The 15,721-nt window shown below is 36.2% G+C and overlaps 1 long non-coding RNA gene across 1 annotated transcript; it reads left to right on the top strand.

Annotated features, from left to right (window-relative positions):
- Positions 1-8,239: 8,239 nt before the first annotated feature.
- LOC133519224 (uncharacterized) lies at positions 8,240-13,430 on the top strand. Its single transcript, XR_009799603.1, has 2 exons — positions 8,240-12,542; positions 12,624-13,430. It is a non-coding gene; the product is annotated as an uncharacterized LOC133519224 (long non-coding RNA).
- The last annotated feature ends 2,291 nt before the right edge of the window (positions 13,431-15,721 follow it).

The following is a 15,721-nucleotide window of genomic DNA, read 5'->3' as shown; positions in this document are numbered from 1 at the left end:
TCAAATTTGGCACATAGATTACTATTTCATAATATAATAAAGGGAGCCAAGTGAAGATAAAATCTATTCCACTTGTTTTTTCTCCATACAAAGTTCGACCACCGTACTACTCTTGGTCAGTTAGATTAGTGAATATAAATAAAAAGTCTCCTTCTTCTTGGTCCTCCTAATAATAGTTTTAGAATGTTATATTTCAAAATAAAATGATGACAAAACTATTTTCCATTATTAACGAATTAAAAGAAAGTGCCTGAATTTTAACGCTCTTCATGAATTCGATGATTCGAATCACAAAGCTCTTCAGACTGATGAAAGCTAGATCTATCTCCCTCGAGCTACTTAACAACTAAAAGCTTGTCTTTTACCACGAAAAGAGGCTTTAAATAAATACTTCGCCTCGTACATTAAGTTTTCAAAGGTACTTACGCCAAATTAAAGAGAGTAAGCGCGTATTTTACAAAACTCTAATAGAAGGTTTTTAGTTAGACTCGTTTGTGAAATTAGTAAATTAACGAATAATTTACTTAGTTAATTAAATGTGTAGAAAAATTTTATTTTTTTAAAATTTAATTAAACTATTGCTAAAGTAACTCTGTCAGTCTGTCCATCTGTCTGTTTGTTACTTCTTCATGCATAATCCGCTAAAGATTTACTAACAGGCTAAAGTGTTAATTAAGTTTAGTAAAAGTACTTGATATAATAATATAAACCTTTACAATGATAATTTTACATTTTAGATGATAAAATTGTACATATCTTATCAAACACATTGTTTGACATATAAATTACCATTTCAGAAAACATCGGTTTGATCTGTATGCCGTGTGACAAAGGCCTCTCCATATCATTGATATATGTATCTGTGAATATTGTTTTTATTTTATTTATTTTTTATTGTCACACGGCACAAATCGACCTAGTCGCATAGTGAGATCAATACGGCATGTATTGCAGGTACTAGACGATTATATATACAATACATAGGTATTTATAAATACTTATATATGTAACTCAGGTAGTTACAAATATTCGTCATAAACACGCAAAAAATAACCTTACCGGGATTCAAACCCGGTACTTCCACGTTCAAATCCCGGTAATATTTTGTAGTATACGTAAACGATTTTTATGTGTTTGTCAATAACAACATACCGTTCAGTCGATTAGTTACAGGTACTGGTGTATCGATATTTACTCGATAGTAAAATAATAAAAATAAATACTATAGGGCATCATTACACAAATTGACTAAGTCCCACAGTAAGTTTAATAAGGCTTGTATAGTAGGGATTTAGACAACGACATATATAAATACTTAAATACATAGAAAACACCCATCCATAGTAAAAGAAAATGTTACTGGGAAATGGTTGTCTTCCCGAGAAATTACAGTTAAGAAATATTTCTGAGAAGGGGGATTTCCAGCGGCACATCGCCAGACGCTGCCTATTCAAAGTCTGGCAGAACAATTTTATCGTTAACGAAATAATAATAAAAAATCGGTCAAGAGTGAGTTCGTTTAAGTCACGTACAAACGCACAAACTTTTAATCGACAAATTTGGAGATCTTTTTTGATAATTAAAAAAAGTTATCAAGATATAAGATATCTAGATTTGTTTGTATTTTTCCTGTAATATTTATGATTTTATCAATGTTATGAAAAATGCACAACATTTCGTTGGTAAAGTGTGGAGGTAAGTAGAGGAGAATGGAATTTTTTTAACATTGTCCTTCATAAATCTTTTTCTTTTCAATATCAAAATATATGTATAAAATATTTCAGAATCGGATTTCAGATCTTTCAAACGATACCCCACTTGTCTTAGTCACTAGACTGAAATTTTGTACCCTCTTTATACATTTTCCAGGGTTAATAAAAAATACCCTTTCAATGTGTCACGGTTAGCGTTGTTTATGTGACAAACGGACAGACGGACAAATTCGCAACATAAGGGTTCCTTTTGTACTTTATTGGTACGGAACGCTAAACACTGTACACATCCCTCTATTTTTGGATAATAATACTAAGATAAGAAAAATATCCTACTTAAAGCCTATTCTCCACTGACAAGCGACTGTTGCCAAACTATTTCGAAGCACGGGAATAGAGCCTCAGTGGTAAATAGTTGGAAATGTACTTAATTATTAATTTTGTAGTACATTTTTAGTTCTAGTGCTGTAATAGTACATTACGATACAAGTGCGAAAAATAGGAAATTCGAAACGAGTGGCGATAAATTAAAACACGACCGAAGGGAGTGTTTTAAATCGACACGAGTTGCGAATTACCTATTCGCACATGTATCGTACAACGTTTTACAGTACATATGGCCCTTTAAATGTTCGACACAGTAACATAATATGCTACTTCTCGCACTAGTGCTATAAAGTAGCCCCATATGTACTGTAACAGTACATTACGATACAAGTGCAAAAAATCGGATATTTGGCCCTTTAAATTTTCGACATTGTCACGTAATGTGTCAATTATTACACTAATGCCGTAAATTAGCACCATATGTACTGTAAAATATACTTGCAATAGCAAAACGTAAACAAAGGAGTATTTACCCAGCCCAGCTGATCGGCCGTCACAACAGTCGAGTACTATGGCGTAGCGGCGCTACGCCCACGCGTAGCTCGTAGCAGTCTCGCGTAGCAGCCCAATTAAGGTTCACTCTCTAACTTTATAGTGATTCTATTGTGCGGGTGTTTCTGAACAAGGATTAGATTTAAGATGTTTCAATGATAACATAAGATATAAGATAGTATAAGAAGTATTTATTAGAACAAAAACGAACATAATACATGAATTAATATTTAAACGAACAGAGAATTGCGCTAAAAGGTCCTCAGTCAGCTTAATGTCCCGAAGTGAGTCCTAGGAGACACTACATGACGCTGATATTCAGTGAAGCCTGGTAAGACTAAAACTAAAACCCCAACAAAAACTAAAACTAGAATTAGGTGACAATAATATCCAACAGAACATAAATTTTGTTTGATAGATTACAGTATACTTTTACATTTGAGAAAAGAGATTAATTCATATAATTTCATAATGTCATAATTTAAGCCAATTTTATTAACGTTTCCTAATGGTTAATCACGTCTTGTACTTTTTTTGATCACAATTTTTAGTGTCATCTGTATACGTAGTACGTACTCGCAGTCTGATATCAGTGATATCCAACAAACCATAGGCGTATCAGTGATTCACCCGAAAGAGTGGAGCGTATTACTGAGCCAGAACCCTTTTGTTTTGCTGCAACGCACACAGCACATATTACCTTTTATTGATGCTTTATGTTCTTTATTTAATTTTTATTTTGGTGTTGCTATTGTTTGTATTATTTTTTTGTTTAGTTGTGTGTATTGTGGCAAGCGAATAAATGGTTTATCTATCTATCTATTCTAATTTGAATTAAAAGATATGATTCGATCTAGATTAGATGTGGATCGGATCTTCATTCATTTATTCTTTTAATTCAACTCAATTAATGTCAATCATTTATGTATATTATTTTTTATTTATATTAATCTACGTATATTTAAAATATTATGGCTTCAGTCCAAGACTATTTCGCCAGTATCAAGGTATTAGGAGCTTTAAATACGACTAAAATTGTACGGTTAATACAAGATAGTGTACAGTGCTTTTATCAGCTCTTGTAAAGCGATAGCTGGACTTTACAAGTAGCACGTGGACTACCGGCCGTTGACTCCAAAATGGTGGTTAAACGCGTTTCAAGATTAATTTTCCATTCACTGCACTCTACCACATTAATTTACTGTATAATAAGCTATCGATATTACACTCTTAACAATGTATATGAGCAAATAACAAAGGAATTAATCACGAGGCTATAAAGATGCGGCTTGAACCGGAAGCTCAGATTGGATCTATCAGTGTCAAAACACTTGTCACTTGTCACCATGCCTGTCACGCTCTAACAAATAGGTACATAAGCGCGAAAGTGACGGGCATAGAGTGACAAGTGATAAAAATGGATCCATGCTGTCGCCGCAGTTTGATCCTTTCGGGCATTCTCGGCTCCGTTCGGCTCAGCATTGCTACAAGCAATTATGAAATAAGCTTTATTCCATATAAGAAACACTTGTACATAAATTTAAATATTTAGTTGTCTATACTATAAAATGTCTCTTAGTGTGGTGTGCCTGTTGGCATAGATAGGCCTCTTCCAAGTCATTCCAGTGCCGTTTATCCAAGGCAACTCTGGTCTAGTGTGGTCCTAGAGTAAACTGGATATGTCAAGCAAGCCAAGCAATTATTAGAGTTGGCAGCACTTGACGTCCCTTTGTGTGCACAACCACAGATAAGATAATGACTTGAATTTTGACAATCCTAAATAGCCGAAAGGGGTAGTGCCATACATTAGAAAGGAAACAGCATGATTCGTCCCTGAATCGCTGTCAAACTTCGGTTTTGTAGGAAGTTTGCATTCTGTACGGTTGGTAGTACTATTCTGTGACAGCAGCGGCATCAACGTCGCAGCAATAATTTCACAACAATAATGCAGTAAACATCCGAATGAAAACTTTATCTTAAATGCTTGTGTTTGTTAGAAAGAGACAACCTTTATAAGTGGTATATTTTGTTCGTTCGAAAATGTTATATTATATTTTATGAATCAGGGGTTAAGTTTTTGGCAGTTCAATTCAAACAGTTGACAGCAACATTGGTGCAGTGTCAATCACGGGACAATATAAGGTATCTTTCTTTCTGATTAGAATCGAGATCGGATATGTCAGTGTCAAAAGTGACGTTACTGTTTGAAAAAGTTTTCTTCGAATCAAGCGGTTTATCATAGATTTTTGGGCTCTTTCTGCTAAGTCATGGTGGACTCCTTTTACGGTAAGTTATACTGATTGAGATATCAACAACGTACTTATACTTTATATCCGCTATATAAAAAGTAAGAGTTTTTTTTTTAACTAATATTAATTTAGAATCGGTAGTAAACAAAGCTTCGAGAAGTTACCAAATTATTAGTTATGAATGTTATTATACCTAATACTTCGATACACGGCCCAATTCGAAATTTAAAATTCTTAACTTCGAATAATTTACTTACTATCAGAGTGACAAATACATAGCAACGCAAAATCTGCATAATAAAAATATTCAAATAAAAATTTCCAGCTCGGAAAGCGAAGTTTAATAAAATTCCCGCCACGTTCCTCACCTGCAATTCCGTGGATACCTTTACTTACTAACCTAGGTAAGTATGGTTCGAGCACCGTACAGCTATTTGCACGTACGCTTCACGCCTCTCCGCGCCTGCCACGCTCTCGTGTACATCACAATTGAACGATCATTTATATCTATCTCTATCGCTCTTGCAATACTTGACTGACAAGGATGGGCATACAGTAATTTCGATTTTATATTACCTTGTGCCGTCCCCTTCAGACCATCCAGTCCAGTGTAAGCGCACTCCAAGGATGCATAGGTTTTTTGGAATGGCGAGTTGACGTTTTATTGGTTTTCCCAAATATTTGACTCACCCTTACTCGGGTTGCCAATGAGAATACAAGGCACAGGCGCTGTAAAATATCAATTTCATGCTCTCTTGCGTTGATGGTTCTGAAGCAAAGTATGATGATATCATATCAAAATGCATTATGAGTATAAAATGTCAGATAAATCGTACTGATATCTGAGTTTTACTGGCCAATTCGAACGTGCACTGACATCAATCCGATATTAGAATGATATTGGTTAGCTGTCATTCACACGGACTTTATAGTTACTTCAATGGATTTTTTGACTTCAAAATTCTAAAAGGAGTAGGTTCTCTAATCGGTTGTAGTAAGTTTCTTTTTAATATTAGTTACCTCAGAACCGACACTCAACCGATCTTAAAAATTATTTTTTTGATGTATATTACTCGTACTTACTGCTTGGTCCCATTTTTGTCAAAATCAAGTTCCATTTCCAGTTCCATGATGTAATCCATGAGAAATTGAAGGAACTCATAAAATCGTATAGGCAAACATGTAGTGACTTTTACTGTTCCATACAAATTCCATTTGTTCACGGAACACTAATGAGATCACTTTGGTCTTGCAAAACGGGTAAATGCAGTTTTTCGGAGACCGTTTGACGTAGATAGCTAAAATTTGGAATAGTTATAGCATTTACCGCGACTAATATAGTTATGTAGTAAATAAGTCAAAACTGCTCATTTATTATTATAAAGTTTAGAGGGTTGGGAGGGGTAAGCTGATTTTATTTTTTATTTGTACGAATCGTGTGAGCTTTCTTAATTACATAAGGTTCAAATTTCTTCAATTTTATATAGATCGTGTCATTGACGATGACTTGTGTATTGTAATAGGTGGGCGCCGGAGAGCCTTATTTAATCCTTCCGCAAAACGCCTAGTAGCAGTTTTCTCATTTATCGGCCTAAGGATATCGTGCGCTGCCGAATTCTGTTCGATCTCATTTCCAAAGTCCTCTATACTCCTATTTCCTTGCCTACACCTCTGCAGCTGCGAAAGGATAGCTGTATAAGACTTTTTAGACAACAAATACTTCCTAATATCGCCAATCCAATCCGACACGGTCGCGTACTCCTTTTTAATTTTGCTTTACACGATAACCGCGTCTTAACAACGAAACCTATCAAAACGGTTTGATCCTTCTCCTTTAATGTACCGCTATAAAATTGTAACCCATCAATCAATTGGTTTATTTGATTTTCGTCCACGTCTACCACAGACAAAAGCGAACCGTTTTTAAATCAAAGTCGGCCATTTTTGCTATCGTATCCGCCTTAACTAACCCCTGAACTTCCGAGAATAAACGTTCGAAGTCCTCTGCTGTTTAAAGCCACGTCGAGACCCCCAGCTGCAGCTTCTTTTTTACATATGTCCTCAACTAACAAATCAAATTTACATTTAACATCCTGTGCTAACAATAACTTATTCCTACCTTGCAAAGTTTGACGTTTGTCCTTACTTAACTATACTATCTCTAATAATACGTAATTCTTCTAACAAACTGACAAGGCTAGCCATAAAACACAAAAATGAAAGTGCGGAAAAAAAAAAAAAAAAAAAAAAAAAAAATTAAACACTTCAACACACCTCTTTATTCTCGCCCCGAATAGCCCGCCGTGTCGCCCGTATAGGTGTATAGGTGTCCTTTCACTCACTCGTAGACCTGGGACAAAGCATAGATGGACATGTATCCCACGACGGCGATCATCAGGACCTCAGTCAACTCCAGACCCGCCGACACTGTTGACGCGGTGTTGTTATTGGGTGCGGTCACGATAACATTGTCTTTGCTCTGCTGTCCGCCCATCGCCAACCAACAGGTTACTCCACAATTAGAACTGAATTAAACGTTACCCCGTCGATGAACTTGCTTGGATGTTCGTTTCTCATGTCGCCTTCCTGCCGTGTCCTCAGCAACGATGCCAAGTAGAACCTCACACAGAATCCATGTCCACGGTCGCCATGTAATAGGTGGGCGCCGGAGGGGAAGGGTTGGAACGTCAAACACAGTACTCGGGGTACATAGATGTATCCAAGCTCGTACACACTCTGACTCTTAATGCTTAATATTCTTACTTTATATATAGTTATTTTACGTGACAGAAGAGGAAATCCCTTATCGAGTGGAGGCGCAAGATCTACATTGAATGTGCTGATCACTCAATATGCACATTAATATAGCCTTGACTCGTATTTTCATGTTATCAAAGATTAGATCTGACAAATCTAACCTTTACCTTTTACTAGAAAAACAACGTGCAAGTTCTTTACAAACAGCCTGATATAACCGGTAGACCAATATATGTTAAAGGGATGAAATATATTATAATAAATAAATAAATATTATAGGACATTATTACACAAATTGACTAAGTCCCACAGTAAGCTCAATAAGGCTTGTGTTGTATATAATATATACATATTTATAAATACTTAAATACATAGAACACCCATGACTCTGGAACAAATATCCATGCTCATCACACGAAAAATGCCCTTACCAGGATTTGAACCCGGGACCATCGGCTTCATAGGCAGGGTCACTACCCACTAGGCCAGACCGGTCGTCAAATAATAATTAATAAATAATACTCGTAAAATTTGCCATATAATTTACAGAATTGTTATTTTTTTAAATGTCGTAAAATATCAAGTGAATGCTAAAGCAAGATACATAAATTGGTTATAAAATGAGAGACTATATTGTATTAATTATCATAATGTTTACATCAAATATGCTATATATTCGCGTTTTATTTGCGTATATATCAAACGTGTGTTTGTAACCTCCTTAGCCAGCGAGTGACTCGCGCTAGAACGGTCCGGGTTCAAGCTGAGGCGTCACGTGATCGTCGTGACTGGTCACCCGCTATAGAAAACGAAGTGCCGTAGCATGAGCTATGCTTTACTTAAAGATTATGCAATAAATTAACATTTACAATCTCTGGTATAATTATTGGCCATGTAATGTAATGAACAACAATATCTATCGTTAGTAGTTACTATGTATCTTATTCAAAATTTTGTAACAAAAGTTTTGTATAAATCTATAATTAACATCTACACGCTGTAAATATTAAATCTCAAAAATATTAATTAAACCAAATCCACCAAAATCTTTTGACGACCTACTAACGAACTGTAAGATAAGTAGGTAGGGGAAATTGTTGTACCTTGGACCTAGTTTTACCTCGAACGGTTGGTATTAATTCCACATTACCACGGTTATTACTTAATTTATATAGTTTGAAACTTTATTCTTAATTACCAAAATCAAGCTATCAACGAAACTCGAGAGCGGCTGGTATCTCAAGAAAAAAATTAAAATATAAATTGTGTCATGAAAAATCAGTATTTTGAACTTTACATCAAGGATGATTATTTCATGGTTTGCTAATAGATAGCAAGACTTAATAGGTTAAGTGTAAGTTAATTAGCTACTTCATCGTAGGATCATTAGCTTAATTGGAAGGGCTATTACGAAGCTTACTTATCGATAAAGTTGCTTTGTTGTACCTCGAACACCGAAAATATGTTGTACCGTGGCCCGTTCTAGCTAGTACTGAAAATATATAATATTTGCTGTATTTCTAATTATTGGTTATCTGCGTTGTAAATTACCAAGTAATCGATCTTAGAAAGGACTCCTAAAATGTTTTAAGCCAAATTAAAATATGACCATTACTAACTATATTTTTCTAAGGAAATTTGTACTAAATAAATATATTGAATGGCGTAAATGTGCTAAAAATATCCGTGATTTCATATTAAATATTATTTGTATATTTATATCATAAATTTAGTCAATAAAATTATCATGTCCGAGGCACAACAGGATATGTCCGAGGTACATCAGGGGTGTTGTTCCTTAGACACTTTTCCCTTTTTTTAATCAACCTATCGTATCAAAATAAATAATTCAATCCTTTAGTTTTATATCGTCTTTGATAGTTTGTTAATATATCTTATAATATTCGGATAAAAAACAATTCTGCAGCCTTAAGTTTTTTTTTTTCTAAAAATCAGAAAAGAAAAATCTGTCCTAGGTAGAACAGCTTCCCCTACTTAAAAGTGTATATCGATCCATCGGTCTATCACTTACCTTCTAAGTTTTTAAACAAAAACTTGTTTATATACTAATTTTTTTCTTACTTAACATAATACAATTCAGTTTCTTCCAACCAGATCATATTAACTTCTTACCAACATCAGTTAAAACGGTGGACCTTGCGGTGAACTTGCCAGGCAGCTTTCAAAGTGACATAAGAAGGCAATCTATATCTATATAGATATGATATCTAACTGTAGTATTTTTGTTATCATTCGCTCGTGCGTCTCGCTCGCACCAATGCTTGTGGAGGATAAGTACGAGCGAAATGCACGCTCGAATTGATCATTAAATGACATTATTTAGATATCATTTTGATGTCAAATATTCGCTCAAATTGGCCTCTGTATTATAATAGATATAGCTTTAGCCATGGCAAATACGTTTTGCGGGCAAGTTGTCCGATCGTTAGCCAGGTTCCGCATTGGAATCGTCGCCCATTCAAACTTATAATGTAGTTGTTGGATTCTGTTATACCTTACGATGCTTATTTGCAAAGCGAAATTTTGTAAACAGTTTCTAATCGTGAGCTGGTTTTATATTTATATGTGTGTGAATTTATTTCTAACTCTTATTTTCATCTCACTTTTAAAGCGAATAAGTCTAAAGGAGTTGTCGTTGAGTCTTTACGAAAGAGCCAGGTTTTGCCCACTTAGACTGACAGGCTCTTGGAGTTTCAGTTTTCCAGTAAAGTGACTGTGTGTTTTTCTCGTCATTGTAGTAGTTCACACCCTTTTCAGATGATTAAATTCGGCTCTACAAAATACCGTTTAGTTAGTTAGAGTAGATTTATACTCCTCGTTTTCGGTTTATCTGCCTCCACTCCAAACCGCGTTGCTGCCATGGTAAACTTTCCTATTAGTTTCATTTGGTGCCTTTGGATCAGCATGGAAAGCGAGCGGTACACCCCGGCGTAGAAATTGATGAGTCATATTCGAGCCTAGTCATTGACATACGATTAAAATTTAGATTTTAGACTACTGCAAAGAAATTCAAACGTCGCATGGTATAAACTGTATTGCCGGCCGGTGCCGGGGAATCGGCACGGAGGATTAAGTTTTAATCGGCCAGGCGGGCGACGGACTCTGCGCTACGAATGCAGTCATCGAGTAAATAACTGGTACAATCAGTTTTGTAGGGACTTCTAGCAAAAGTTGATTATTCATTACATCGATGAGTTTATTCCAAACATTTCTATGCCACAACAGAGATATAATTTTCTGTATGTAAAATAATATTTTACCCAAAAGGCCCAAATAAAGCTTTTAAACATTACTAACACTGCAACTAGTACAGCGTTAAGCGATGCTGACGGGTCTGGCCGCCAAAAGTAGTATTGTAATGAACAGAAAACACCGTGTAGGTACTAACGCGTGCGTAATGCATATAAAATTTTAGAATGCCTACCTGCGTGTACATATTTAATAAAACGGTTGCTGTTCTTTAAGGTAAGGCAATTTGTAGAGTCAAGTACCTAGTGATTGATATTCGTAGCGTAGTTACACTTCTATCATCTCTCATGTCGGACTCTCACAATAACATACTTTCTTTTTAGAACGTGACAGTCACAAAAGCAGGTGACAAATGCGAAACCATCTATAAATGACATTCAGATGACGACTGCTCGGCTACGGCTAGTTGACAATGTTAGCATCGCACTTACGACTTGGCACAGCGTACTTACAGCGCCTGTTGGACAGCGGTGCTTGAGGAGTAACTATAAGCGGTAAGCGCGCCGTCGACACGCCGACGGCGAAATGCTATTGCGGTCAACGCATCGGTTAACTTAGGCGGAGGGAAAACGAGGCGATGCTGTTCCGATGCCTATAGTGTGCATTACAGTATGGAGTATCCGGAGCGCGGAATAATAAGCGCGCCGGTTTGAGCAGGTGCTGATCTGGTGCCTACCTTTTTGGTGTACTTAGGCCTATAGGTCCGCTCTCGGAGCAGAGTCGAATTTTAAATTGTAAGTACTTAATAGCAAGATGTAAAGTTATGACGAAAATTGGTAAGTATGTATTTTAATATCTGTTATGGCGCCCAATAGCTTAGATGAATAGATATATAACAATTTGACAATATACTGTAACGTATCTTTAACCAGTGCGTAACCTTGTAACACTTTGGGGTATCCACCCAGTGTTATAAACAGCTGAGTAGCATGCTATATAGGTACTTTATAGGTTAGAGATTAGTATGTTTGTTTTGGTAAGATTTGGTAGTTGAAAATGTAGTTGAAATGTCTTCGACACGGATGTCATAGTGGGTCAGTCAAGGACTGAGACCTGTAGTGATATTTTCAACTTTACATATACGCTTTTAGCTATATTGAGTGGACAAAACTTACCGGAGCGGTAGGTCGGTCTGTGCGTTCACTCCGTTGCATTTTGCGCATCCATGTCGTGTTCCTGCGTTGTGCTAGGACACAGGCACTTTGTTTGCGTTGGGGTATATACATTTCACAATTGAAATAAATTTTAAAACTTAGAAATACCACGTAATTAACAGTATGAATTCGATAAAACCGAGCAGTTGTTTATTTCAGCGGTAGACACTGACGGCTGTCAATGTCATTTATTTTTTTTGTCCATGGTTCCGTAACAGACGGTCGGTCACACTTGTTGTATGACAATAAACATATACTTGTGGTTCTTTTATCTTTTTTATAATTTCCAATTATTAATAAAGTCCGTATTATTAGCATCCAAAATGAGTAACTTTTTTATTGTTGATGTTTCGAATTATTCCGAGAGTCAAACCGGTCAGTCGTGGTATCCATTGAATGGGAAGGTTTTCATTCATCAGTTTGTCTGTGGTTTCTCGGATTGGAATTTTGATAAATCATTGTTCGATCGATCTTCGAGATGTGAAGGATCTTAGAAAATCTTTGGGCAATCAATCTTAGGGGTATGTAACCTACTTGAAGGTTTTATTTCCTAAAACTGTGGTAAATTCAAGTTAATAATCGTTAATGTAATTTTGTTACAGCTCGTCCCAAAATGTGCATAATTTAGCGTCTTAGAGCCTACCTAAAATGGCGGCTGCTAATCTTTTCCCTTCAATTTAACATAACTTGGTGAGTTTCCACACTTTTTAAATATATAAAGAAGGAAAGGCGGAGGTAGTGTGTCCTTTCGCAAATGGGTTAATATAGTGTTTTATGTGGATTTTCCAGCAAAACCTAATGTAACGTCAACCACCTCTTCGTCTTGCCACGCGGTCTGCAGACGCCGTCGTTGGTATAGGAAATAATGGACCCGGCATAAACCCCGGTAAGTCATTTAATCGCTTCATTACCGTAATTTAAATCGCGCGTTTAAAATATAATTTTTCTATAAAACTAAACGTGTTAAAACATAATTTTTTTTAACCTAGAACATTTTCTTTGTTCTTAGGGTTTTTCTGGACCCTGGATTTTCTAAGGCTGTGCCATCCGGTGGCAGCGTTCTTCTTGGCAGTGTCCGTGAAGTTAAGACTTTTATGATATACCTTTAGTTAAATATGGACCCTTTACGCTGAACAGGTAACCTGTAATCCCTGTGAGCAATTGCTTACTGCTAAACATCCCCGGAGGTTGGGGCATAACTTTTACTGTAGACAGTGTTATGTTAGGAAGACAAATTTTTATATTGTTGTCCGTAGACACAGAGATGCCTATGATGTATTTAGTGTAAATTTCAAGAAATAGTGGTGTCACTAAGAAGTATTTAGTATTACTTATTTACTAATAAATAACTCGTGTTGACCATAGCGGGTCATATATATTTAAGGAATAAAAGGTGTGTATTAAATAAATTTGGGATTTTCATTTGGATATGTCATGCGCTTGATGAGAGTAGTATCCTGGCGTCCTACCTTAAATTTTTGGATACCTATTCTCACTACATAGTGGTCTGAACCGCGACCCTATCTATGATTGTAGTTAGCCGAAGGTATTTGTGAACTTTTCAGTAGTGAAGTTTGGTGAGTTCTGGATCACTCCATAGAAACACGTTTCCTTCTATGGAAACGGTCTTTAATAATAATAGAATCCGATCTTCTCCATATCCAGAGCTCACCCACACCTATTACAACCTTACCGCCATACAATAAATAAATATAACAAATAGTTACAATAACGTCAATAATCTCTTACTAGAATTGGTAGCCAACCTTCGCCACGTTCTTTGAGCTCAATTAAACAGCTTGTGCTTACTACGAGGATAAAGTTAGTACGGAAAACAAACGCAATTAAGTACGAAATGAAAAGTTTTATAGCACGTACGGCACGTGTTGCTTTGACGTGGAACTCAAATAAAAGTGAATAAATTGGAATAATTGTCTGCCCCTGGCAAAGCGTCTACAAACCTAGACTTCATGCAAATTTTATGCACCACCTCCTTTGCTTTAAAGACGTACCACATACGTAAGATTTCAACATAACGTAGGCAGCCACATAAGCAGTAGCTATACGTTTTCTTAAATAATAAGTTTCTAAAATATGAGAATAATAAGAAACAATATTTCAATGTCAAACTACTTGCGGTAAGGTAATTTATTTTGAAGTTATTAACTGTTAAGGGATCCACTGATTACCAGTTCGCCGGACGATATCGGTCTGTCAGTTATTCGCAAAACCTGCCAATCGTAAATAACTGTCAGGTTGATACCGTCCGGCGAACTGGTAATCAGTGGGCCCCTTTACACAGAGAAGGAGGTTTGGTCCCTAAATGAACACTTTTGATCTCGCCCGGAAACTTACTTCAAAACGATCGACTCTTTCCTACCTCCATTCTTTACAGTTGCATCTGAGTATTTATTTTAGCGCAAGCCGGACAATTGACTACGTTTTTTTACTTTCGTTTTCCAGGAAGTAATGGAAAATCAATACTGTTTCAGCTGGGATGAGAGGACTAGGCCAACCGTTTTTATACGTATTTTGAAATGGTTATTTTCAATTATTAGCAACTGGCGGCAACTTCGTTTCCGCCGCTGTGTCTGTCAATTTCCTTGATAGAATGTGATGAAATGAACGTGATAATCGAACGTCTCTTATTTTATCAAGGAAATAAACACCTTAATACAATAAATGTATACAAAGCATTGGATAGACATGTGAAAGTGTCATTTTCACTTTTTCTCGGGTATTTTACTCACTTGAAACTCTGAACAGCTCGTATGAAAGTTCTCAAGACACGTCCAAAATACCTTCCGGAATTGTATCATGAAATTTAAACAGTCTGTATTATCATGGAGTAATTTCGGAGTACCTATGGATACGAGTTATTTGTTGGTTCTGAATATTGCTACTGGTAGTCTAATGATTTATCAAGGTAACTTCCATTTCAGACGTCTACAAACACGAAATATTTATTATACACCTAATAAAAACCACTCGACGTGCTTAATACTCTATCAAGGCGAAAAATACCTCTGTTCACGGAGTATGCCCTCAAACACCGATACATTACGAAGGAGCAAACTCATTTCTACCAATCACTAAGCCCTTGCGGCCAAACACACCCATTTAAGCCCTAAGACAGTGTTATAAAAGCAGGTTAAACCGCAAATATAATAAAGTTTTGTTCGTCATAAAGTTTTCAAGCGAAATTGAGTTCTATCTCATCACGAAAAGGTTGATTTAAGGTTATTTTTCTTCATGTTAGGTATATCCACGTGTCACACGAGTGCAGGAGGTAGTTTACGGTTTTCAGATAGAGCAATACTCGGTCCAGAGCAAAGTGACGGTAACAATGTAGGGATAGAGTTCACTTATAGCATTATTCTTCGTATTGTATGGTAGGTAGGTTTGGAGGATTGTGGACTTATGTTACGCGTCAGCCACGTGGAGCCGATGAATATAATAAATTGTTTCCGATTGAATATGGAGATAGGATAAACTGAGAGCCAATGGGCTTTAGCGTATTCGTGCTTCACGTTGATAACACTATATCAGAACATATTATTTTAATAATAACGCCAACAATCGGAGCGTAAACTGTGTTTCTGATCATAATTATACAGGGTTTAGTCATTAAGTGTAGCCAGGCGATAATTCCGTAAATATAGCAGATATTAGAAAACTTCAAACTGATATCAAAAGTGTG

The sequence above is a fragment of the Cydia pomonella genome, chromosome 6 (assembly GCF_033807575.1).
Source record: "Cydia pomonella isolate Wapato2018A chromosome 6, ilCydPomo1, whole genome shotgun sequence".
NCBI classification, from domain to species: domain Eukaryota; kingdom Metazoa; phylum Arthropoda; class Insecta; order Lepidoptera; family Tortricidae; genus Cydia; species Cydia pomonella.
Note: the sequence above shows the minus strand (reverse complement) of the source record. Positions and strands in the feature narration are given on the sequence as shown.